Below are 24,089 nucleotides of genomic sequence, written 5' to 3' on the forward strand. Positions count from 1 at the left end.
CTAGATCCCGTACAGTGCAGAAAGAAGCCATTTGGCCCATCAAGCCCACACCAATAACAATCCCACTCAGGCCCTATCCCTGTAACCCCACATGTTCACCTTGCTGATCCCCAGAAACACAGAGGAGCAATTACCATGGCCAATCAACCTAACCTGCACATCTTTGCACTGTGGGAGGAAACCGGAACACCTGGAGGAAACACATGCAGACATGAGGAGAATGTACAAACTCCACACAGACAGTGACCTAAGGCCAAATTGAACCCGGGTCCCTGGCACTGTGGGCAGCTGTGCTAACCACTATGCCAACATGCCGCCCTGAATAAATGAATAAAACATGACATTTTCCAACGTTAAATGGAAAACAATTTGCATCAGAAAATTTTGTTTGTGTCATTTTCTAGAATTGTTTTCATCAACATAGGATTTCAAACTGACATAATGTGTGTGATTATCATGTCATATGATAAATTATACTTACTGGGAATTTTTTTTATATGTCAAAAAAACAAACAAAATCAGTCCAAAACAACTGCTGATGCTGTGACAGCAGATTAGAGTCCATTGAATGTTCCAGATCGCAAGCTACAAAGCAATCAAACTGAATTCAGCATTCAAGCTCAAAACCTACATATTAAACACCAAAACATTCTTACTTATTACCTACTCAAAAAAGTATCATCTTAAAACTGTCTCGCAAAGAATTTTCTTGGATTTGAGAAATCCAGGTATCTATACTGCAGTCAGCAAGATGATTGTCCAGATCTTAGATTTATCTTGTAATTTTCAGCCATAATCTAGTTGAATGGTGACACAGTCCTAAGGAGCTAAATGCCTGCTCCTGATCCCATTTCCTACTGTATCTTTGAACTTTGACATTTGGGAAGATCTAAAGAGGACAGTGATTAAGGCTGTAAAAAAAACTCCAACTACTTTTTATGATGGGGGCAGGGATTTTAAAACTGTAGTATTGAGAGTCTGCACTTCAGGGCTGTTTGCAGCAGGTTCTTTTGCTAACCTTTCCCATTGAGAGGAAGTGAGCCAGTGGCTACTCATTCTGGTGTGAATATCCCACTGGGCATCTACCAGGTATTTAGACGCGATGTTCTATTATAGTTTTCACTTGCGGAGGATTTCTGGCTGGGAATCAGACACTTTATTTTGACTAAGACGCAAGGTTGCTACCATTAAACCAAAGGTTCACTTCCATGCAGAATAGCAGTGGGCTAATAAAGTTGTTACCAAAAGTTTAAAAAAAAATCAGAACCAAGATAAACACAGTTTAATTAAAAACACACAGGTAAGAGAGAAGCTTCTGTGATACAATTACAGTACAGGCAGTCCTCAACTTTACAACATTTAAGTTACAACAAACGGGTGTTTATGTTTGTAAATTGGTACCTAGTTCCAACTTTCTGATGTCGCTTTCAACCTCTTGACGCCACGTCAGTGGCGACCTTACAATGCAAGATTACTGGCAACCTCACCACGTCAGATTAGTGGCACCAATATTGTACACGTGCATCAACGTTCAGTTGCTGTCTGACACACTTTTGCAATACAGTATTTGCTACCTTCGTTTCTCCCCCCCAAGTCTTTCTTAAGACATAGGCCAGAATTTTCCAGCCATTCTCGTTGGTGACAAACCCCTGCCACAGGATTCCCAGTGGCAGGGAGTGCATAGAACAGCAAGCCTCAGTGACTCAAACCTCAGTGACAGAGGTAGGATCTCTGGCAGGCCATCTCTGTGAAACATGCTATCAGTGCGAGCAGAAAATGCCACCCATTGTGTTTTAGACAAATAAATCCTTTCATCTATTTATTTATTTCTGTAATTAACATGTTGCGATCAAAATGGAAATTACATCTTGATTTGTGTCTCTGCTCTGTTAATGTCACACAGGCAGTCAATGAAACACTTTCAGTTAAAGTTTATTTATTAGTCACAAGTAAGGCTTACATTAACACTGCAATGAAGTTACTGTGAAATTCCCCTAGTCGCCACACTCTGGCACCTGTTTGGGTCATTGCACCTAACCAGCACGTCTTTCAGACTGTGGGAGGAAACCGGAGCACCCGGAGGAAACCCACGCAGACGCAGGCAGAACATGCAAACTCCACACAGATAGTGACCCAAGCTGGGAATCAAACCCAGGCCCCTGGTGCTGTGAGGCAACAGTGCTAACCACTGTACCACCGTGCTGCCCAAAATTGGTGCATCCTTACTGTTGCCTCCACTCGGGGAACATACTGAACTTTTACATAATCTACTACAAGATCAAGAGCGATGGGATAACTTATCAAAAGGGCAAGAAGGCATTGGCTTTCTTTAAGGCATTGAATGATGTGGTATGCAGTTATTATTCAAACGTCACTAATGTTGCCTTGAAGAACAACAAAATGTACATGAAGAAACATTTCACCATTTTTGATCCCATTTCGTATATTCTGTTTTCCATCTTGTGATATCTGAACAATTTTTGGTGAATTACTGTAGTGTAAAATTAGAATAATGCATAAAATCTCATTTTTGTCCATTAGAGCCATAGAAATGATACTGCAGAGAAGAGGCCATTTGGCCAATCTTGTCCATGCCGACCCAAAGGCATGATGTGGAGATGCCAGCGTTGGACTGGGGTGAACACAGTAAGAGTTTTAACAACACCAGGTTAAAGTCCAACAGGTTTATTTGGTAGCAAATACCATTAGCTTTCGGAGCGCTGCTCCTTCGTCAGATTGAGAGCACATTTCCACTCCATCTGACGAAGGAGCAGCGCTCCGAAAGCTAATGGTATTTGCTACCAAATAAACCTGTTGGACCCAAAGGCACACAGGTGCCCTTTCTAATCCCATCTTCCTGCACATGGCCCATAGCCCTGAAGGTGCAGATCCAGGTATTTTTTTAAAATGAGTTAGGGTCTTTGCCTCTACAACCAAGAAGTCTTACTTGTCCAACACCGGCATCTCCACATCTACAACCAACTCAGACAACAAATTCCAGATACCCACCACCCTGTGTAAAGACGTTTTGCCTCATCTCCCCTATAATCCTTCTGCCACTTAGCTTGAATCTATGACCCCGGTTTTTGAACTCTGCCAAGGGAAACATATTCCTCATGTCTACTATCTCTGCTCTGCCCCTTATAATTTTGTGTACTTCAATCATGTCATCCCTCAGCTTCTCTGTTCCAAGGAAAACAACCTCAATCTTTCCTCATAGCTACAATTTTCTAGCGCTAGCAACATCTCACAACTGTAATTGATTCTTTAAACAACAATGCTACCCCTCCTCCTTTTTTATCACCCACTCTATCCTGTCTGAAAACTCTACATGAAGTGGAGATGCCAGCATTGGACTGGGGTAAGCACAGTAAGAAGTCAGGCTAAAGTCCAACAGGTTTATTTGGTAGCACAAGCCACAAGCCTTCGGAGCACTGCCCCTTCGTCAGGTGAGTCACCTTACTGTGAAAACTCTACATGCAGGGATACCAATTTTGCCCCTCCTTTAGCCAGGTTTCCATTATAGCAACAAAATCATGCTGACATGTGTCTATCTGTGCCCTTAGTTCATCTACTTTTCCTTGCAGTAAAGTATAAACAGTTAACCCCATCAACTTTCTTTGCTGAATGCTTTTCTTTAATATTCCCACCATCGGCCAATGGTGGGCCGTCACATACTGCAGGGGGCATGGGAAATCCCAAGATGGCCCATAATAATGTCAGAAAAGCATAAACTTGGTGCAAGAAATGTTTCTTCTTCCAAGAAATGTAGAGCAATTACTATGGAAACAGAAACGGAAATAAAAAGTCTAAAAAAGATTAAGACACAAACTGAAATTGGATATTCCCCTGACTGACTATCATGAGCATCCTGAAAGACAAGCTAGGAATTTAGGAACATGTTACAAGTTTGGCTTATATATAATCAACTTTGATAACTAAACAGCCTGTCGGACTTGCTGCTCAGGTTGAGAAACTGTTAATGGTTAAGCCGAAAGAGCAAAATTAACACCGTGCTCCTGAGGGTTTATGCATAAATCAGGAAAAGGCTAAAAGTCTTTATGATGATCAATAGAAGCAACAGGGGGAAAATCCTAATGCTGAGTCTTTTAATGGAAGCAGAGGGTGGTTTTATATATTTTAAAGCCAGGGCCAATTTGCATAGCATCAAGATCTCAGGTGAAGCTGAGGAGGCAGCTCGTGCTTTTCCTGAGACATTGGCTGAAATCATTGAAGGTGGTTGGTATTGTGCTAGTCAAGCTTTTAATGTTGACGAAACTGGGCACTTTTTGAAAACTTGAGAATTTACACTGCTGAAGAGGAGAAATCCATTCCAGCTTACAAAGTTGCAGAAGATAGGTACAGTTTTCTGCTTGGTGCCAATGCTGCGGGTGGCTTTAAACTTGAACCTTTGCTTGTGTACAATTGGAAAACCACAGAACATAACAAAAATATCCCAAAGTATTTCTCCCAGTAATATGGAAATCTAATTGTAAGATGCAGATGGATCAAGAGGAACATTTTTTTTAACCATCATTTTGTGTCAAGTATCAGAAATATTGCAGCAGAAACAATATTGCATTTAGAAGCATCGTTACTCCTCAATAACCCTGGTCATCCAAACACCCCTGATCACATGCATCCCGACACCAAAGCAGTCTTTCTGCCCCCCAACGGCACTTCACTGTTGCAACTCATGGATCAGGGTGAATTGTGTCCTTTAAAGCCTACTATCTTAGGTGTACATTTTCTCAGGCCATCAGGACAACTGAGGAAGAAGGTGGACCAATTCTCAAGGAATTCTAGAAGGATTTTAATATTTACTATGCAGTTAACAACACAGGTGAGGCCTGGAATGAAGTAACACAATCAAATTTACATAGTGTCTGAAGAGAATTGTGTGTAATTTCCAAGGCTTTACTGATACTGCTGATAAGGTGACCAGAAATATTGTTGGAATGGAAGAAGAACTCAACTTTAACACTGTACCAGATGATGTTGATGTGTTGCTTGCATCATATTCTGAAGCATTAACTAACCAGGACCTAATTGAACAAGAACAGCTAGAAGAGGGAGAAGAAGATACAGCCACTATTGAACAAATTCCTCTTTGTAAAGGTTTAATAGCACACATGTTGGCTGAGGCATTTCAACATGTGGAAACTGAGCCCAACACTGAACACAGTGCATCAGTGAATAGCAGCATATACAATATGTACAGCTGTTCCAGGGAAATTTACAAGTGCAGAACATCTGCCCAATCTTCCTTCAACAGATTTTTTCAGGAAGCAGAGAAGACTCCAGAAAAATCTGAAGCCAAGAATCCTAAGACTCCAGCTAACACCACTTCAAAATCTCCAACCAAAGGGCAGACCCATCCATGAGCCCAGGAATGAAGAAGACAAATTACTAAGATTTTATAAATGTGTCTGCGCTTTTTAGATAATTTGTCGTTTAACAGTGGGCAGTTCTGTAATGTACAATACTATACAGTATATAACTGTACATTTCTATGATTTTTACATCAATAAAAATGCTACTATTGATATAATACTTATCTATAATTGATCAAATAAAAGATTGTGTTTTTTGTTGAAAATAAGGTACCGGGCATTGGCTCAAGGACTAATCCCCCATTTATAACATTGTTTCTTATGGGAACATGGAAAAATCAGTTTTGACTTACAGAAAACAATGGTATCGTAAGTCCACAATAACTTTTTATGTGGCACTCCTTTGATGTTGCACTTTATCAAATTGTCTTTTGGAAATCTAAGTACAGTACATGTAGATCCACAGCACATGCTGCTTCCCCAAAGAACTCCAATAAGTTGGTTAAACATGACTTTACTTTCACAAAACCATGCTGACTCTGCCTAATAACCTTGAGCTTATCCAAGTGCTCTGCTATAACTTATTTAATAATAGATAACATTTTCCCTACAACAGTTGCTAAGCTAGTTTAACTGGCCTGTAGTTTCCTGGTTTCTGAATAATGGAGTTTTATTTGCTATCTTCAAATCTAATTGGATCTTTGCCAAATCTAGGGATTTTGGAAAATTAAAACCAATGTATCAACTATCTCACAAGACACTTCTTTTAAGACCCAAAGATGAAGTCCATTAGCACCCAGGTTCTTATCAGCCACAGCTTCAACAACTTAATCAGTACCATTTCTCTGGTGACTGTATTTTCCCCCGAGTTCCTCCCTCCCATTTCTTGGTTTATAATGGATTCTGGGATGTTACTTGTACCCTCTATAGTGAAGACTGATGCAAAATATCTGTTCAAATAGTCTGTCATCTTCTTACGTATAAAGAGTTGTAGGTCTAGAGGAGATTACAGCGATAGATAGAAGCAATGAAGGGATATGAAAGCAAGCATGAGAATTTTAAAACTCAGGCTTTGCTTGATTGGATGCCAATGTAGATCAGTACGCAGAGAGCAGATGATTAAATAAAACTTTGTACAAGTTAGGACATAGTCAGCAGAATATTGAGTCATCCACGCTCGCAGAGATTTTCAGCAGCAGAAAAACTGAAGCATGGATGCAGTCACCGGGTGGAAAAAGACAGTCTTATTAATGGTCATTTTGGGGTTAAACATTTGATATGATTTGATTTATTATTGTCAAATGTATTAGCATACAGTGAAAAGTACTGTTTCTTCCCTAGAACTCAAACGGGGAATTAGAAGGGCAAAAAGGGGTCACGAAATGTCCTTGGCAGACAGGATTAAGGAGAATCCCAAGGCATTTTATTCATACGTTAGGAACAAAAGGGTTGTCAGGGGAAAAAAAAATCGGACCTCTCAGGGACAAAAGTGGACAAAAACTCATCACAGAAGACAGAGGGTGGTAGTGGAAGGGTCTTTTTCCAGCTGGATGCCTGTGACTAGTGGTGTTCCGCAGGGCTCTGTATTGGGATCTCTGCTGTTTGTGATTTATATAAACGATCCGGAAGAAGGTGTAACTGGGATGATCAGCAAGTTTGCAGACGACACGAAAATGGCTGGACTTGCAGATAGTGAAGAACATTGTCAGAGGCTACAGAAGGATATAGATAGGCTGGAAATTTGGGCAAAGTAATGGCAGATGGAGTTCAATCCAGATAAATGTGAAGTGATGCATTTTGGTAGAACTAACGTAGGGGGGAGCTATACGATAAATGGCAGAACCATAAAGGGTGTAGATACACAGAGGGACCTGGGTGTGCAAGTCCACAGATCCTTGAAGGTGACGTCACAGGTGGAGAAGGTAGTGAATAAGGCATATGGCATGCTTGCCTTTATAATGTATAAAAGTTGGGGTCTGATGTTGCAGTTGTATAGAACGTTGGTTCGGCCGCATTTGGAATACTGCGCCCAGTTCTGGTCGCCACACTACCAGAAGGACGTGGAGGATTTAGAGAGAGTGCAGAGGAGATTTACCAGGATGTTGCCTGGTATGGAAGGGCTTAGTTATGAGGAGAGATTGGGTAAACTGGGGTTGTTCTCACTGGAAAGACAGAGGATGAGGGGTGACCTAATAGAAGTGTATAAAATTATGAAAGGCATAGATAGGGTGAACGGTGGGAAGCTTTTTCCCAGATCGGTGGTGATGTTCACGAGGGGTCATAGGTTCAAGGTGGGGGTGGGGGTGGTGGTGGAGGTTTAACACGGATATCAGAAGGACGTATTTTACACAGAGGGTGGTGGGGGCCTGGAATGCGCTGCCGGGCAAGGTGGTGGAGGCAGACACACTGGGAACATTTAAGACTTATCTAGATAGCCACATGAACGGAGTGGGAATGGAGCGATACAAAAGAATGGTCTAGTTTGGACCAGGGAGCGGCGCGGGCTTGGAGGGCCGAAGGGCCTGTTCCTGTGCTGTATTGTTCTTTGTGCGCTATACAAAGCATACCGTTCATAGAGAAGGAAACGAGAGATTGCAGAATGTAGTGTTACAGTCATAGCTAAGGTGTAGAGAAAGATCAACTTAATGCAAGGTAAGTCCATTCAAAAGTCTGACAGCAGCAGGGGAGAAGCTGTTCTTGAGTCGGTTGGCACGTGACCTCAGACCTTTGTATCTTTTTCCCAATGGAAGAGAGAATGTCCGGGGTGCGCAGGGTCCTTAATTATGCTGGCTGATTTGCCAAGGCAGTGGGCAGTGTAGACAGTGTCAATGGATGGGAGACTGATTTGCCATAAATGAAAGGTTGCAAAACATCTGGTTCAGCCTAAGATAGGATGTCAGAAAATCAATCAGACAATTTAGAAAGAGGAGGAAGAATGAGGAGAGGTGGAAGTGAGGTATAGCTGGACATCAGCAGCATACATGAGGGAACTGATGCTGGTCAGTGTTTAGCTGGAGTAACTTTTATAATGACACAAGTCCTTTAGCTTCTACCCAACTCCATCCTAAGCTACACGTCATCGAGAGAGAGGATTAATACTTATTCACAAATTTCTAATGTTGTATTTTCTAGGAGCTAGATGTACACAATATAGGTCAAGAGAAAAATGTCAGTTTATCTCTACCCTTTTTCCCCACCATGTCCAACCAAAGCATTTCAACTCAGATCAAGAATTTTGCAATGAAGGAATCACACTTCTATTGCCTACTTCTGTGGCGCTTTCTGTTGGTGTTCCAATACATTGAAGTGAAGAAAAAACATTTAGAAACTTATACTGCAACCACTCAAAATACTAATGCTATTAAAAGAAGCAACATTTTGCCCCGAGTTTTTTTTTTTATTCATCAGTGGATGCGGGCATCATTGACATGGTCATTTATTGCCCTTCCTCAACTGCCCTCTAAAGGATGGTTGTGAGCCATTTTCTTAACTACTGCAGTTCATGTAATATAGGTACGCCCACAGTGCTGACTGACAACTTAAAACAGACAGTTTTTACTCATGAAAATTAACCTGAAACATACCTTAAAAGAATTTAACAGAAATTGCTGAAATAGTGCAAGATTATGCATTGGAGGTGGCCAATGTTCAAAATTTAAAAGGTTAATGCAATTCCAATTAATTCTGCCGAAATGTATTATGCAGAGAGAACATTGGAAAGTTCTACTCATCAGTGATAGGAGATCTAATAATTATCTCATTAAATCTCAGCAGTACTCTGATCGAGATACAACTTACTGTTTTCTAAAAATATAAAAAGATTAAAATAATAGATTTAGGTCTCTACAGAAACTAAAGGTGCACATGATTGCCTATCAGCCACTGGAGAAGATGGAGCAGGTAAAATAATCAACATATTTTCACCTACTAACTGATTACTGAGAACTGTCCATTCACATATGCAACTCACTTCCGAGCTGGCACATAAATGAAGCAAAAAAGGTCCAAGTAGAACAGAAGTTAAACGTGGTCTACTTGATCCCATGAGTAGAAATTGGCCACCAGCAACTCTACAAATCAAATTGTTAAAAAAAAATAACTCCTGTGTTTTCTTCCTATTTCAGTATTTTTTGGAATATTTTTGCTTTAATATTGGGACTAAGCTTATAACAACAAATTGAGAAACTGAAGAATTAGCACGATGCACATCGGGATCTGTGATAGCCCTCGAGGGTCCAAAATGCCACTAGACTTTGCAGCACCAGATTTTTGTATGCACTGATTAGCATGTTATTTCTAATGCTGCATCTATAAAATATTACATTTTGTGTATGCCCACACGTCCTCTTAAGTCACCTTTAATTGCTTCCTCTGTATTATGCTCATCTACCATAAAGAGTTCCCCTCTTTACATTTCCAAGAAAAGGCTGGTGCGGTTTGCCTGAATGTTACTAATGTTGTCTAGTATTAGGTTAATTTTGATGCTGTGAATATTCTACAGAATTTCTTCCATTATTCAAAACAAAAACCCCTCTGGATATCCTCATATATTCGCTAGCCACTGTCAAGATCAGGACCTCACCGGAATAATAATATATATAAGTTAGTGATAAATCCTTAGGGTAACTAGTGTTTTTTTCCTTAAGAAAGCATTCCACGTATTATAATTATCACTTGTGTCTTTGGATTCCAATTTCTTCCCTTATAATGGAACATTTGATCAGTAGTACTCACTTGAATACCTGACTTCATTTTAATGGAACTTTTATAGAAATCATATTTGCTCCACTACCCACTCTTAATTTTAATTCTTTTTTGATTTCATTTCATTAAACAACACATCTAACCTCGGAACCTTTTTTTTTAAAGGGTTGGTGAATGCTAAGCTGATGCACACAGGGACTTTGATCATTTCCTGTTTTTACTGTGTTATTGTCAAAGTTCTATTAAAGGAATAATGCATTTAGTACAAGATAAATACAGGTGAGGCAGGCAATTGTCACTTATCCAGCCACAGAAAACCTTTGACTGCCCACCTCCCAAAGATGGCATCAGACTCAATCCAGGGTTTTTGGATCTATTATTTATTCAGAAGAGTATTTTATATGCAGTTCACTGTGTTAAGAATGTCCTGAGAATGGTCCCAATTTTGCCATCCATCACAGCAAATTCGGATGAAAGGTCAGGTTATAAAGTCTTTGTTCATAACCCAATCATCTGAACTTTTTTTAAATATACATTCATAGGACATGGGCATCGCTGGCTGGCCAGCATTTATTGCCCATCCCTAGTTGCCCGAGGGCAGTTAAGAGTCAACCACATTGCTGTGACTCTGGAGTCACATGTAGGCCAGACCAGGTAAGCACAGTAGATTTCCTTCCCTAAAGGACATGAGTGAACCAGATGGGTTTTTCCCGACAATCAACAATGGTTTCACGGTCATCTGTAGATTCTTAATTCCAGATTTTTAAATTCCACCATCTGCCATGGCAGGATTTGAACCAGGTCCCCAAACAATAGCTGAGTTTCTGGATTAATAGTTTAGCGATAATACTGCAAGGCCAACTCCTCCCTATAACTGAAGGTCACTTTCACCCACTGTCCTTTATGATCGGAAACACTCTCCATCCCTCCTCTCGGATAGAGTCTGAATTCCTAATTTTCCGTTCCATTAGCAAAATGATCAATGTACATTTACTTTTATCCCAGTGATCATATATCAATCTAATTAATGTTTTAATTAAAAAGCGGGAAGTAGTTCCTCTCAGGTGTTAATATATGGTTTTGTGGGTGCCAATGTAATAGAAACTGGCATTCACACCAAAGACCTAATAAATGAGATGTGGAGATAAAATGACCAACATAGCACTAGAAATTAACATAAATTCAAAAAGTTCACATAATCAATGTTAAAACTGACAAGTACAGAAGATCCTTTTCCTGTTACTGTGATATTCGCAAAATCTGAGAGTTTCCTGACCAAAAGCAGTTGGTCGAATAGATGTGTGAAATCTAGATGAGATTTTAATCATTAGGAACATAATATTAGGAGAGTGTCCTTACTGAGGGGACAGCACAAATAGTAAATCAAAAGTGCTGCTAAATCATTTTATAGAGGTAAACTAATCTGCTTACAGTATAAACAGAATAAAACAAGATTTACAAAAACCAACAGTTCAATGATTCAAACAATTTTGTTTACTAAACAAGATAATGTTTGGTGATAAATGTAATTGTATATGTTATCCCACACACTGGCACAAGTATGACTATTAGTCATCGGACAATATCAAGCTGGACATTCCATACAAAATTGGTTGACAGCAGCTAATACATTCAATAACAAGAAATAGGACACAATAACAATATGGAGCAAGACTTGCATTTATATTGCACCTTAGTACATTCTTCAAAATGCTTCACAATGACAATCTGAAGCACAGCAACAGAATAAATAAATGCAGCAACTATTTTGTTTGCAGCAGGATTCTATAAAATCAACAATGAATAACCAATTATTCTATTTTTATTAATATTGCTTCAGAGAAGAAGGCTGGTCAGAACAACAGAAAACTCCCTGCATCTCACACTACTGAACTGAACCATCTTGATTAAATGTCAAACGCAAAGGATGGCATCTTGAACAAAATTGCACACCCTGATTTTAAGCTTTGGGGTAGCACAGTGGTTAGCACTGTTGCCTCTCAGCTCCGGGGACTTGGATTCGATTCCCGGCTTGGATCACTGTCTGTGTGGAGTTTGCATGTTCTCCCCGTGGGTTTCCTCCGGGTGCTCTAGTTTCCTCCCACAGTCCAAAATCGTGTGGGTTAGGTGGATTGGCTATGATAAATTGCCCCTTACTGTTAGGGGGACTAGCTAGGGTAAATGCATGGAGCTATTGGGATAGGGCCTCGGTGGGACTGTGGTCGGTGCAGACACGATAGGCCAAATGGCCTCCTTCTGCACTGTAGAGATTCTATGATTCTATTCTATGAAGCTTACGAACGTAACCCCCTTGTTTGGAGTTTGATCTTATTGAACTGCCACTCCAGTACAAAGAATAAAGCTTTAAGTAGACAACAATGCACTTTGATGCTTTAATATCTAGTAACATCTAACCCCAATCCGGTACATGTAAGAAAATCAAGGATGGGCGATCCAGTTTCCTTTCATCCCATTTCCCATGTAGAATGTGCAGAAATAAGCCAAAGTACTCTTTGTCAGGTGCTGATCTTGATTATTGTGTACATATGCAGCTTAAAACACTACATTTCATGCAAGTTTTAGTAGCTATGATGATTGCTAACCTCTGATGCCTTCCAAGGATAAAAACCCTTTATTACCTTTAACATTTCAGTAGCCAATAGCACAGTGCTGTGACATTGTTACTAATTCTCCATATAGAAGTGAACTGTCAGCTACATTACTATCATTAAACAGCTGCCAAATGTTCTGGTTTCAGCATCATCTCTGCGAGAGGATGATTTACAGGTACTGAATGCTGAATTTTGAGGGTGCGGCAAAGGGTAATCTTTCATCAAGACACTGACTACCTTCCAAAACACTGGAGAGCAAGACCCAGCTCGGGCACCGAAAGGCACCAGCTGCCAGCACGATAGGATTTCGGTACCAGGGTGTGTCACGTCATGTCACCTCACCTTACATGGGTGCGGTACAACTGAAGAGAAACTGACACTGCTTATCCCGAATAACCATGCAAGAGATCCGCAATTAACCTGTGCCCTTTGGGCAAACGCTCACGGCAGGTGTCTTGCGCCTCCTGCAAAAATTCACAATCAGATGATATATATCCTGTCAACCGACTAGGAGATAAGAAATTGGATTTAATGTGGGCTTTTCCAGCACCCGATCATACTGCACTATAAATTTTCACAACGTGACAACATTAGGTCCTTAAAGCAGGGAAATGATAGGGTTTCCCGGACAGCCCCCCTCCCCTCCGACAGCACTGCAATGGATAAAAGGTGGTGTGACATTTGCAGACCACTGGATTAATGGGGGTTTGACAATCACACCCCCACTGCTTTTCAAGGGGAGTTTTATTTACTAAGCACTCTCAACTCGAATGATTCGAGATAGATAAATAGATATGCGTCTCTAACCGATACATATGCGTTTCTATCCGACACACGAAGCGCCCTGTTGTGTGTGTCGGTTATAATCGGATCAGCTCCAACCTGTCACTATGTGTGTGTGGGGGGGCGGGGGGGGGGAGTAACCCCTACCCCTTCTACAACAACAACAACAACACCCGGTCCATAGCAACCCGGCCCTTCCAACGGTGCCAGCACGGCCCTACCGCTCTCCGCTTTCCTCCCCCAAACGTTACTGAAGACGAGCAGCAGCTGATGGCGCTGGCGACGGCACGGATTCACTCAAGTACTCCGCATGCGGGCCCGATGTCCAGCGCCCTCCTCCTCTCTCGCTGCGGTTAACAACCAACGGCTCGGGCTCGGCCTCGGCCCCCAGCGCCCACTCCGACTCCACACTGTGAGTGGCTGCCCTCAGGCGCTGAACGCCCAACGCCTGCTACCCTGCTCCGCCATTGATTGTTGCTACGGCACAATGAGTCGCCCCGCCCCCAGGCGCACGGGGACACGCTGATTGTGATGTCAACGCGTTCCCCCGCCCCGACTCCGCCCCAACTCCGCACCAGGCACTACCTGAAACACGCATGCTCGTCCCCCCCACCCCTTCCCTCCTTACCACCATGTCCAGGCATGAGGAAGATAGGAGGAGCCCATTCTTCCTCTGGAGCCTCCTCTGCCATTCAACTCCACTTTCAAGTTTGTTGATGACACCACCGTAGTGGGTCGGATCTCAAACAATGACGAGATGGAGTACAGGAAAGTGATAGAGAACCTGGTGAACTGATGCAATAAGAAGTCTAACAACACCAGGTTAAAGTTTGTGCCCTGTTTGTGATCAGAACTCCCACCCACCTGGTGTTGTTAGACTTCGTACTGTGTTTACCCCAGTCCAACGCCGGCATCTCCACATCAGAACTGGTGCAATGACAATAATCGCTTCGTCAATGTCAACGAAACAAAGGAGATAGTCATCGACTTCAGGCAGCATAGTGGAGGACATGCCCTTGTCCACATCAATGGGGACGAAGTGGAAGTGGTTGAGATCTTCAAGTTTCTTGGCGTCCAGATCACCAACAACCTGTCCTGGTCCCTTCATGCCGATGCTATAGTTTAAGAAAGCCCACCAACGCCACTACTTTCTCAGGAGGCTAAGGAGATTCGGCATGTCCACTACAATCCTCGCCAAATTTTACATATGCGCCATAGAAAGCATATTTTTCAGATGTATAACAGCTCGGAAATGCAGCCAGCATAATCAAGTACCCACGCATACCGGACATACACTCTTCTTCCATCGGGAAAAAGATACAAAAGACTGAGATCACGTACCAACCAACTCAAGAACAACTTCATCCCTGTTGCCATCAGAATTTTGAATGGACCTACAATATATTAAGCTGATCTTTCTCCACTTCCTATCTGTGACTGTAACACTATATTCTGCACCTTCTTCTTTCCTTCTTCTCTATGTACTCTATGAATGGCATGTTTTGTCTGTGTAGCCTGCAAGAAACAATAATTTTCACTGTATCCCAATACATGTGCCCATAATAAACCAAATCAATTAGATCATCCTCGATCTTCTATTTCAATGCAATTTTTCTGCACTATCCCCACATCCCTTGATGTCTTTACTTTCTAGAAATCCTTGCAGCTATGAAATTCATACTATCACCCTTCCATCCACCTGTGCCAGAGGCCACTGCAATTGGTGGTTGCATTTTGTTTTTAATGCCTGTCCTAGTGTTAAAATATCAGTACATCAACCTGTCAACAAATGTACATGAGGTGCTTTCATTGGAAGCTCAGGATGGATTAAAACCCGTTAATTGCTTTGGAAGGGAAATGTTGAGAGGTTGCCAGCAGGAGAAGCCAAAGATTGAAAATAAGGCCTTGCCTCAAGTGTCCTTCGTGAAGCTACCAAGTGTTGAATAGATTGTTGTTTTCAGCGTTAGTGGCTGTTTCCAAGCTGCTGTAGCCACTGGTCGTCAAAGTGGTACACGCCAACCCCCAGGAAGTATTGCCATTTCCCTTTTTTGTCAGCTATTGACTCCCAGGTGCAATAGTCGATATAAAGAGCCTGTATGCCATGCTTGCAAGCATCCTTGAAGCAGAGCTTTGGGGCAGCCCACTGGTCAGCTGGATCGCGGTACCTAACCATGCAGAATGTCTTTGGGTATGCGATCAGCTTCCAAATTACGGATGTATCTGAGGCCACCTCTGTTTGCTAACAAACTATGGAGCTCTGTCTTTGACAGAGGAGCTGCATTTGTGATTTTGTCCTGCCAGATTATGTTCCTCATGCACCGCATACCTCAAAATGGAAATTGTTCTGCTTCTTCTCTGGATATCGGTAAACTGTCCATGTTTCACAGCCACAAGGGACTGACCTTCAGCTTGGTTCTAAGAGTCAACTTGAGGTTATTCCATGCACATCTCACGAGTTGCCCAAAGCTGGTAGCTGCTTTCCCTACACATGCATCAAATTCTGCATCAAAGGACAGAGGTCTGTCACCGTGGATCTGAGGTAGCAGAGTTTGTTAACCACTTCCAACATAGTATTATTTAGTATAATTGAGGCAGAGACGCAACATCTTGCCTCATGACCATGTTTTTCTTGCTGCTTATAGTTAGGGAGAACAAGTTGGAGGAATGGGAGAGACAGTCCATGAGTCTTTAGAACTGAGTTTCCATTTGGGAAACTAGCGCAGCATCACAGTACGGTGGCACAATGGTTAGCACTGCTGCCTCAAAGTGCCAGGGACCCGGGTTCAATTCCAGCCGTGGGTGACTGTATGCAGTTTGCACGTTCTCCCTGTGTCTGCGTGGAATTCATCCAGGTGCTCTGGTTTTCTCCCACACTCCAAAAATGTGAGGGTTAGGTTGATTGACCACGCTAAATTGACCCTTAGTGTCAGGGAGACTAGAAGGGTAAATATGTGGGGTTTCGGGATAGGGCCTGGGTGAGATTGTTGTCGGTGCAGGCTAGATGGGAGGAATGGCCTCCTTCTGCATTGTAGGGATTCTATGATTCATCAGCATGGAGGATTAATCTGATCAGGATGTCGTGTGATGTATTTCTGTCTTCATTTACCGTCTCGCTAGATTGTAGAACTTGCTTTCTGACCTTGTCTGCAGTAGAGTCCTTCCGTATCTGAGGGGAAGGCAAAGGTCAGGAGCATGGAGAAAAGGTATCCGAAACTAAGTGGGGGCTAGGGCACAATGCTGTTCCTCTCCATTCACTCCTAAACTGCCTTAAGTCGTTCTGTCAAACTGTACAATCAGATACATGTATGTCATCGAAGCAATGAATAAGACTGAACTTTGATGGGCAGCCAATTTTCCCCAAAATCCTGGAGAGTTCTGCTCTGCTGATAGTGTTGAATGCCTTACTGTGGTCTGTAAAGTGAGGTAAAGAAATTTACTCAACTTCTTTTGCAGCTGGCATATGGTGACGATAATGTTCACAGTAGATATGCCAGAACATAAACCACACTGAGGTTCCAGGTACACTCAGTCTGCAAGTATATGGAGTCTTAAGTATAACCTTAGTAAAGGCTTTCTCAGTGACACGGAAGAGTGAGATGCCCCTATTGTTTTTTTAGTCTCCTTTGTCGCCTTTGTTTTTGGATAGTGTGAGAATTGTTGTATTACACATCTCCTGTGGAAAGGGCCCTACTTTACAGCAGAGAACGAGTGAGTCGTAAAGGTATGGCGATAGACAGAACTTTCTGTGCATGAGTTTGTCAGCTTGGATTCTATTGCTCGGAACATTTGACAAATCTCATTCATTAGCAGCCTTCTGAACTTAGTCGGTGAGGGTTTGAGGAACTCAACCCTTGTTCAGACTGAAAGACGCTGAGGTTTGTCCAACATTTGGATGACATCTGGTTTGTAGGCTTTGGAGATGATGTGGAAATTTACAAGGAAATCTGGTGGCCATCAAGTTTGTTAGGAAACGTAAAAGGAATCAGGAAATATCATCCATGTTGGATGTCAAGATAGCCAGGCTATTAGCAGTGTTAAGAATTGAGTAAAATTAAAATTAAAAACAAAATGAAACAATGGACAAAAGAACATAAAATAGGGAGTTGATTAGAGGCAGATGTCTGGCGAAATGATGAGATGTCAATTAGGGTGAAATAGAAATAACCCAGAATCCCTGAGCATTGTTGCAACAAAAGCCATGCAAAAACCAGGTCCATCATTGAACAGAGTATTAGTCCACTCAGGATGAGATTCCAATGCCAGGTGGTTCACTCCAAGGTGAACCAACCAGAATCTCCCTCAAGGTTGTAGGTCTGTTGTGTTTTTCACAATCTGGCCTCCAGACAGGGTAAACCTTGTCAGAGGAGGAATTGAGAGAGACAGGCTGGTCCTTTGATGAGGAATCAAAAGAGAAGGCGGATGGGGGGGGGGGGGGGGGTGCGCTTTAGAAAGGAACTGAACAAGCCAGTCAAAGGGAGGGTCTGGATGTAAAGAACAAAGAACAATACAGCACAGGAACAGGCCCTTCGGCCCTCCAAGCCTGCGCCGCTCATGTGCCCACTAGACCATGTCTGTGAAAACGGGAAGTTCCGATCATCAGAAGATTCCATTAGGTGGGTTTCTCCAACACAACATCACCTTCATGACCATCAGCACCTTCTCACAGCTCCATGACATGAAAACCAGTGCTCTATATGGGTAATGGAAACATAGAAAATTGAAGCAGTAGGCCATTCCGCCCTTCGAGCCTGCTCCTCCATTCATTTTGATCATGACTGATCATCAAATTCAATATCCTGATCCCACTTTCCCCCTATAACACTTGATCACTTTAGCCCCAAGAGCTATATCTAATTTCTTCTTGAAATTACACGACATTTTGTCTCAACTACTTTCTATGGTAGTGAATTCCACAGATTCACCACTCTCTGGGTGAAGAAATTTCTTCTCACCTCAGTCCTAAAAGGTTTATTCCTTATCCTCAACTATGACCACCTGGTTCTGGACTACCCCACCATCTGGAACATTTTTCTGAATCCATCCTGTCTCATCCTGTTAGAATTTTATAAGTTTCTATGAGATTCCCTCTCACTCTTCTAAACTGCAATGAATATAATCCTAACCGACTTAGTCTATCCCTACATGAGAGACCTGCCATCCCAGGAATCAGCCTGGTGAACCTTCGCTGTACTCCCTTTATAGCAAGGACATCCTTCCTCAGATAAGGACACCAAAACTGCACACAATATTCCAGGTGTGGCCTCACCAAGGACCTATACAATTGCAGTAAAACATCCCTATTCCTATACTCAAAAGTTACTCAGCCAAATGCTGTCATTTGGAAGAATGCACATAATCACATTAGATCATCAAACATATCACACACAGATCATGAATGAACGCAGGCAGATAATAATTGGAAAATAATTTATGTACAGAAGAAGTCATATCAATGATCGAATTTCACAAATAAAGGCACCCATCTGCATCCAAGTATGACCGATGTGGGGTTTTCTTGATGCCTTTCCACTTGCTGAGGTGTGGTATTCCCTCCGTGCTGGCAGCTGTGATGGAGGCAGGCTGCTGACCATTATACCCCTTTGCCTGGGTGACTTTGGTGGCTATTCTCTGGTGTCCTGAGGGTGCCAGCATTATGGGAGTCTCCTGCACAGTGGCAGGTGGGTCATGTCACTACAATACTCAGTGGCACCTGTGCCAATGGCACATGAGTGGAGGAGGGGCTGTAGCAATCAGAAGCACCCTGGGAGGTTCTCCGCCTGATGGCATCAGCAGCTGCTCCAATGCCATGGGTCCATTTGGCCCTCCCTGATTTCCTGAGAGAGACTGGGAGCTGTATGTGATTGCAGGCTCCACATTGTCCTCTCGTCCTGGTTCTGGAGCCTGGAGGTCAGAGACGAGGCAATGGAATGCAGGTTAGAATGAATATTCAGTGTTGCATCTGTGATCTCGGTTTGGCCCTCCATGTCACTAGTCTGTCAATAGAGGAAGCTATGCATTCTGTTGAATGGGTCATCACAGTGCTGTTTGATGGATCCTTCCAATGTCAGTGCCAGAACGTACAACCCCTCAGATATCTCTTCCACACCTCTACAGACTTCATGCTCTGGGTCCAGCTGCTGTTGCCTGACAGATGACCCCAAAGGCTTGTCATTAACCTCAACGCTAGGTCACCTCCAGCATCCCCCACTGCTAGAGGCCTGTTCCATCTCAGTCTCCAACATTTAGGGGGCGATCTTACCTGCTGTTCAAGCCACGCTCCTGCTGCAGTGAGATCGGAGAATTCAGAAGCCAGCCAAATCTCCATTCACTGCTGCGGGATGGGAAAATCCTGCCGACATGATCGGTGGTAAGATTCCAGCCACAGACTGTGATGTGTTCTCAATGGTGCGTCTATGAATCTTTGGAATTCTCTACCCAAGAGGTGGATGCTCCATCATTGAATATATTTAAATATGAGAATAGGCAAAATTCTCATCGCAGATAATGTGGAGTTGAAGTGAAAGATTAGTCACCATAATACTAAACGGCAGAGCAAGCTCGACAAGCCAAATGGTCTACCGCTTCTATTTCTTGTGCCATTATGTTAATCAGTGGTTCAAAATAAATTAAGGTACAAATCTGGGTGACTATAATGTCTATTATAACAGTGATTGTATCTGGTGAGAGAGCAAGTGTATAATATTAAAGAGAGGTTGTTATACTTTTAGGGACTTTTCAGGTGGCCTCATTTAGAATCATAAAATCTCTATAGTTGAAGAAGGAGGCCATTTGGCCCATTGAGCCTGCACTGACAGCAATCCCAGCCAGGTCTCATCCCCGTAACGCTATGTATTTACTCTGCTAACCCCCACCCTCGACACTAAGGGGTTATTTAGCATGGCCAATCAACCTAAGCTGCACACCTTTGGACACTAAGGGGCAATTTACCATGGCTAATCAACCTAACCTGCACATCTTTGGACTGTGGGAGGAAACCGGAGCACCCGGAGGAAACTCACGCAGACAAGGAGAGAATGTGCAAACTCCACACAGACAGTGACCCAAGCCGGGAATTGAACCCAGGTCACTGGAGCTGTGAGACAGCAGTGCTAACCACTGTGCCACCGTGCCGCCCTCAGTCAGATAAGTACCTTTCACAATTGCACTTTTGCAAGCTTGAGGCTGGTCAGCATTCTCAAGATGAATTACCATTGGAATATTTTCAAGTAAGTGCCGCCTAATACCGAAACCTTTTGTTTCAGTATCTTTGGTGATGAAATTACACCTTAAGACAATTAGAACCAGTGTTTTGCAGAGTTCAGATCACTGTCAACAGTTTATATAAAAATAAATGCAAAATTGCTTATCATTCAAATACGAAGAATGAATCCAATTACATTAGTTTTTGATCTGAAAAATTAGAGTCCAACAACTAGAAATAGATGATTGGCAGCAATTATTTGAAGTTATTCCCATAAGAGATGACTTAATAGGAGCACTGAACAAGTATTGGAGCTACAGACATTCGTGGCTCAGTAAAGATACAAGGGTTTCATTCTCCTAGTGTCATGCCTTTCTGAAACCTGCCAAATCTTACTCTTTTTGGCTGGAAAATGTAACTTGTTTCAGTTTGTCCCTTGCTCTGAAAATAAATGCATCTCTGTATATATTTTTATAATTTGTAAATCCATGTTTCTCTTTGTGGTCATAAGAATCTCACAACAGTTGATGTGCCAAGAGTTGGCAGCGTCACCTTTCTAACTATAGGTAGCACATAAGAAGTGCCTCATTCACATCAGCTGCTTACAGATATCCGATTACCTTCTGGGATCATGCTGGGTCATGTTAGATACTACTCAAATTCTCACTAAAGAGGACAAGGTTTAGCTCTGAAGCTAGTTCCTTATTTTACTGTTGGAATTACTGGTAGACTCCCTGCTCCATCTCTCAAAGCGACTGACTGGACTTAAAGCAATCCGATAACGTACTATACTGTGGGTGCTTGATTACCAGAAGAAACAAGTTTTTACTGATATTTATTATCGCTCTGAAAATTTGATTACCTAAAGTATGAAAATCATTGTTAATTTTTTGTGGTGGAGAGGGTATGAGGAATTTGATTTGATTTGATTTGATTTATTGTTGTCACATGTATTAACATACAGTGAAAAATATTGTTTCTTGTGCGCTATACAGACAAAGCACACCATTCATTGAGAAGGAAACGAGAGAGTGCAGAATGTAGTGTTACAGTTATAGCTAGAGTGTAGAGAAAGATCAACTTAGTGCAAGGCAAGTCCATTCAAAAGTCTGACGGCAGCAGGGAAGAAGCTGTTCTTGAGTCGGTTGGTACGTGACCTCAGACTTTTGTATCTTTTTCCCGACGGAGGAAGGTGGAATAGAGAATGTCCAAGGTGCATGGGGTACTTAATTATGCTGGCTGTTTTGCCGAGGCAGCAGGAAGTGTAGATAGAGTCAATGGATGGGAGGCTGGTTTGCGTGATGGATTGGGCTACATTCACGACCTTTTGTAGTTCCTTACGGTCTTGGGCAGAGCGGAAGCCACACCAAGCTGTGACACAGAAAGAATGCTTTCTATGGTGCATCTGTAAAGGTTGGTGAGAGTCATAGCCGACATGCCAAATTTCCTTGGTCTTCTGAGAAAGTAGGAGCATTGGTGGGCTTTCTGAAAGAATGGTATTTTTGATGCCATGAAGGCTAATTCAAGTTCAGAATAATATCCATGCTGTATATGCACACTTCAGTCTACATCAGATGCCATTTTGGGTAGATCACTACCATGAGCACTCAAAGCATGAGCGATGGCCCAGTGGTATTATCGCTAGAGTATTAATCCAGAAACTCAGCTAATGCTCTGAGGACCCAGGTTCGAATCCCGCCACAACAGATGGTGGAATTTGAATTCAATTAAAAGAAATCTGGAATTAAGAATTTACTGATGACGATGAAACCATTGTTAATTGTCAGAAAAAACCCATCTGGTTCACTAATGTCCTTTAAGGAAGGACATCTGCTGCCCCTATCTTGTCTGGCCTACATGTGACTCCAGAGCCACAGCAATGCGGTTGACTCTCAACTGCCCTCTGAAATGGCCTAGCAAGCCACTCAGGTCCAGGGCAACTAGGGATGGGCAATAAATGCTGGCCAGCCAGTGACGTCCATGCCCCACAAATGTATAAAAGAAAACGCAGATCATACACCAGAAGTACACAGGATAGACCGTGACATCAGCCTGTAGCACTGATTGCTTTAGTGTTGCATTTTCAATTTGACCACTCAAGCATTCTCTCAACCTCACACGACGGAACATCTGTCCAGCAGCAGGAAGCCCTTCCACTGCCAAATAAATGGACCTTTCACCACTTTTAACTTAGTTGTGGATTGATTTTTACTGGTGGTTAATGAGTTAGTAGAATTGCTTAGATGTTTGTACTACTAGTTAAAGTTGGTGAAGTCCAAAGGCTGTGGTGTGGCATCTGGTGAAGGTCTTGGTTCCCCTGCAAGAAACTTAGTTCACAGGTGCCATAGGTTCTATCTCTGTTGGCCTCTACAATGGAAGTGAGAACAAGCAGAAGCAACACAGGTGTATACTCCTTATATACCTATGACTGTGCGGCCAAATTCCCCTCCAACTTGATTTTCAAGATTGCTGATGACACCACCGCAGTGGGTCGGATCTCAAACAATGACAAGACAGAGTACAGAAATGAGGTAGAGAATCTGGTGAACTGGTGTGGCAACAATAATCTCTCCCACAATGTCAACAAAATGAAGGAGATTGTCATCGGAGAGGAGAACATGCCGCTGTCTACATCAACGGGGACAAAGTAGAAAGGGTCGAGAGCTTCAAGTTTTTAGGTATCCAGATCACCAACAACCTGTCCTGGTCCCTCCATGCCGACACTATAGTTACGAAAGCCCACCAACGCCTTTACTTTCTCAGAAGACTAAGGAAATTTGGCATGTCAGCTACGACTCTCACCAACTTTTACAGATGCACCATAGAAAGCATTCTTTCTGGTTGTATCACAGCTTGGTATGGCTCCTGCTCTGCCCAAGACCACAAGATGTTGCAAAAGGTTGTGAATATAGCTCAATCCACCACACAAACTAGCCTCTCATCCATTGACTCCGTCTACGCTTCCCGCTGCCTTGGCAAAGCAGCCAGCATAATTAAGGATCCCATGCATAAGACCATAAGACCATAGGACATAGGAGCGGAAGTAAGGCCATTCGGCCCATCGAGTCCACTCCACCATTCAATCATGGTTGATTTCAACTCCATTTACCCGCTCTCTCCCCATAGCCCTTAATTCCTCGAGAAATCAAGAATTTATCAATTTCTGTCTTGAAGACGCTCAACGTCTCGGCCTCCACAGCCCTCTGTGGCAATGAATTCCACAGACCCACCACTCTCTGGCTGAAGAAATTTCTCCTCATCTCTGTTCTATAGTGACTCCCTTTTATTCTAAGGCTGTGCCCCCGCGTCCTAGTCTCCCCTGTTAATGGAAACAACTTCCCTACGTCCATCCTATCTAAGCCGTTCATTATCTTGTAAGTTTCTATCAGATCTCCCCTCAACCTCCTAAACTCCAATGAATATAATCCCACGTTCCTCAGACGTTCATCGTATGTC

General features: G+C 42.6%; 1 protein-coding gene across 10 annotated transcripts in view; it reads right to left on the minus strand.

The window, feature by feature from the left end:
• LOC144499695 (putative E3 ubiquitin-protein ligase HERC1) overlaps positions 1 to 13,937 on the minus strand; it is a 297,885-nt gene extending 283,948 nt beyond the window's left edge. For all 10 annotated transcript variants that reach the window (XM_078222046.1, XM_078222037.1, XM_078222064.1 and 7 more), the window contains exon 1: positions 13,654 to 13,937. The gene's annotated coding sequence lies outside the window, so the exon portion shown is untranslated. The remainder of the gene's footprint in view (positions 1 to 13,653) is intronic.
• Between the last annotated feature and the right edge of the window lie 10,152 nt (positions 13,938 to 24,089).

This window comes from Mustelus asterias, chromosome 1, assembly GCF_964213995.1.
Source record: "Mustelus asterias chromosome 1, sMusAst1.hap1.1, whole genome shotgun sequence".
Classification (NCBI taxonomy): domain Eukaryota; kingdom Metazoa; phylum Chordata; class Chondrichthyes; order Carcharhiniformes; family Triakidae; genus Mustelus; species Mustelus asterias.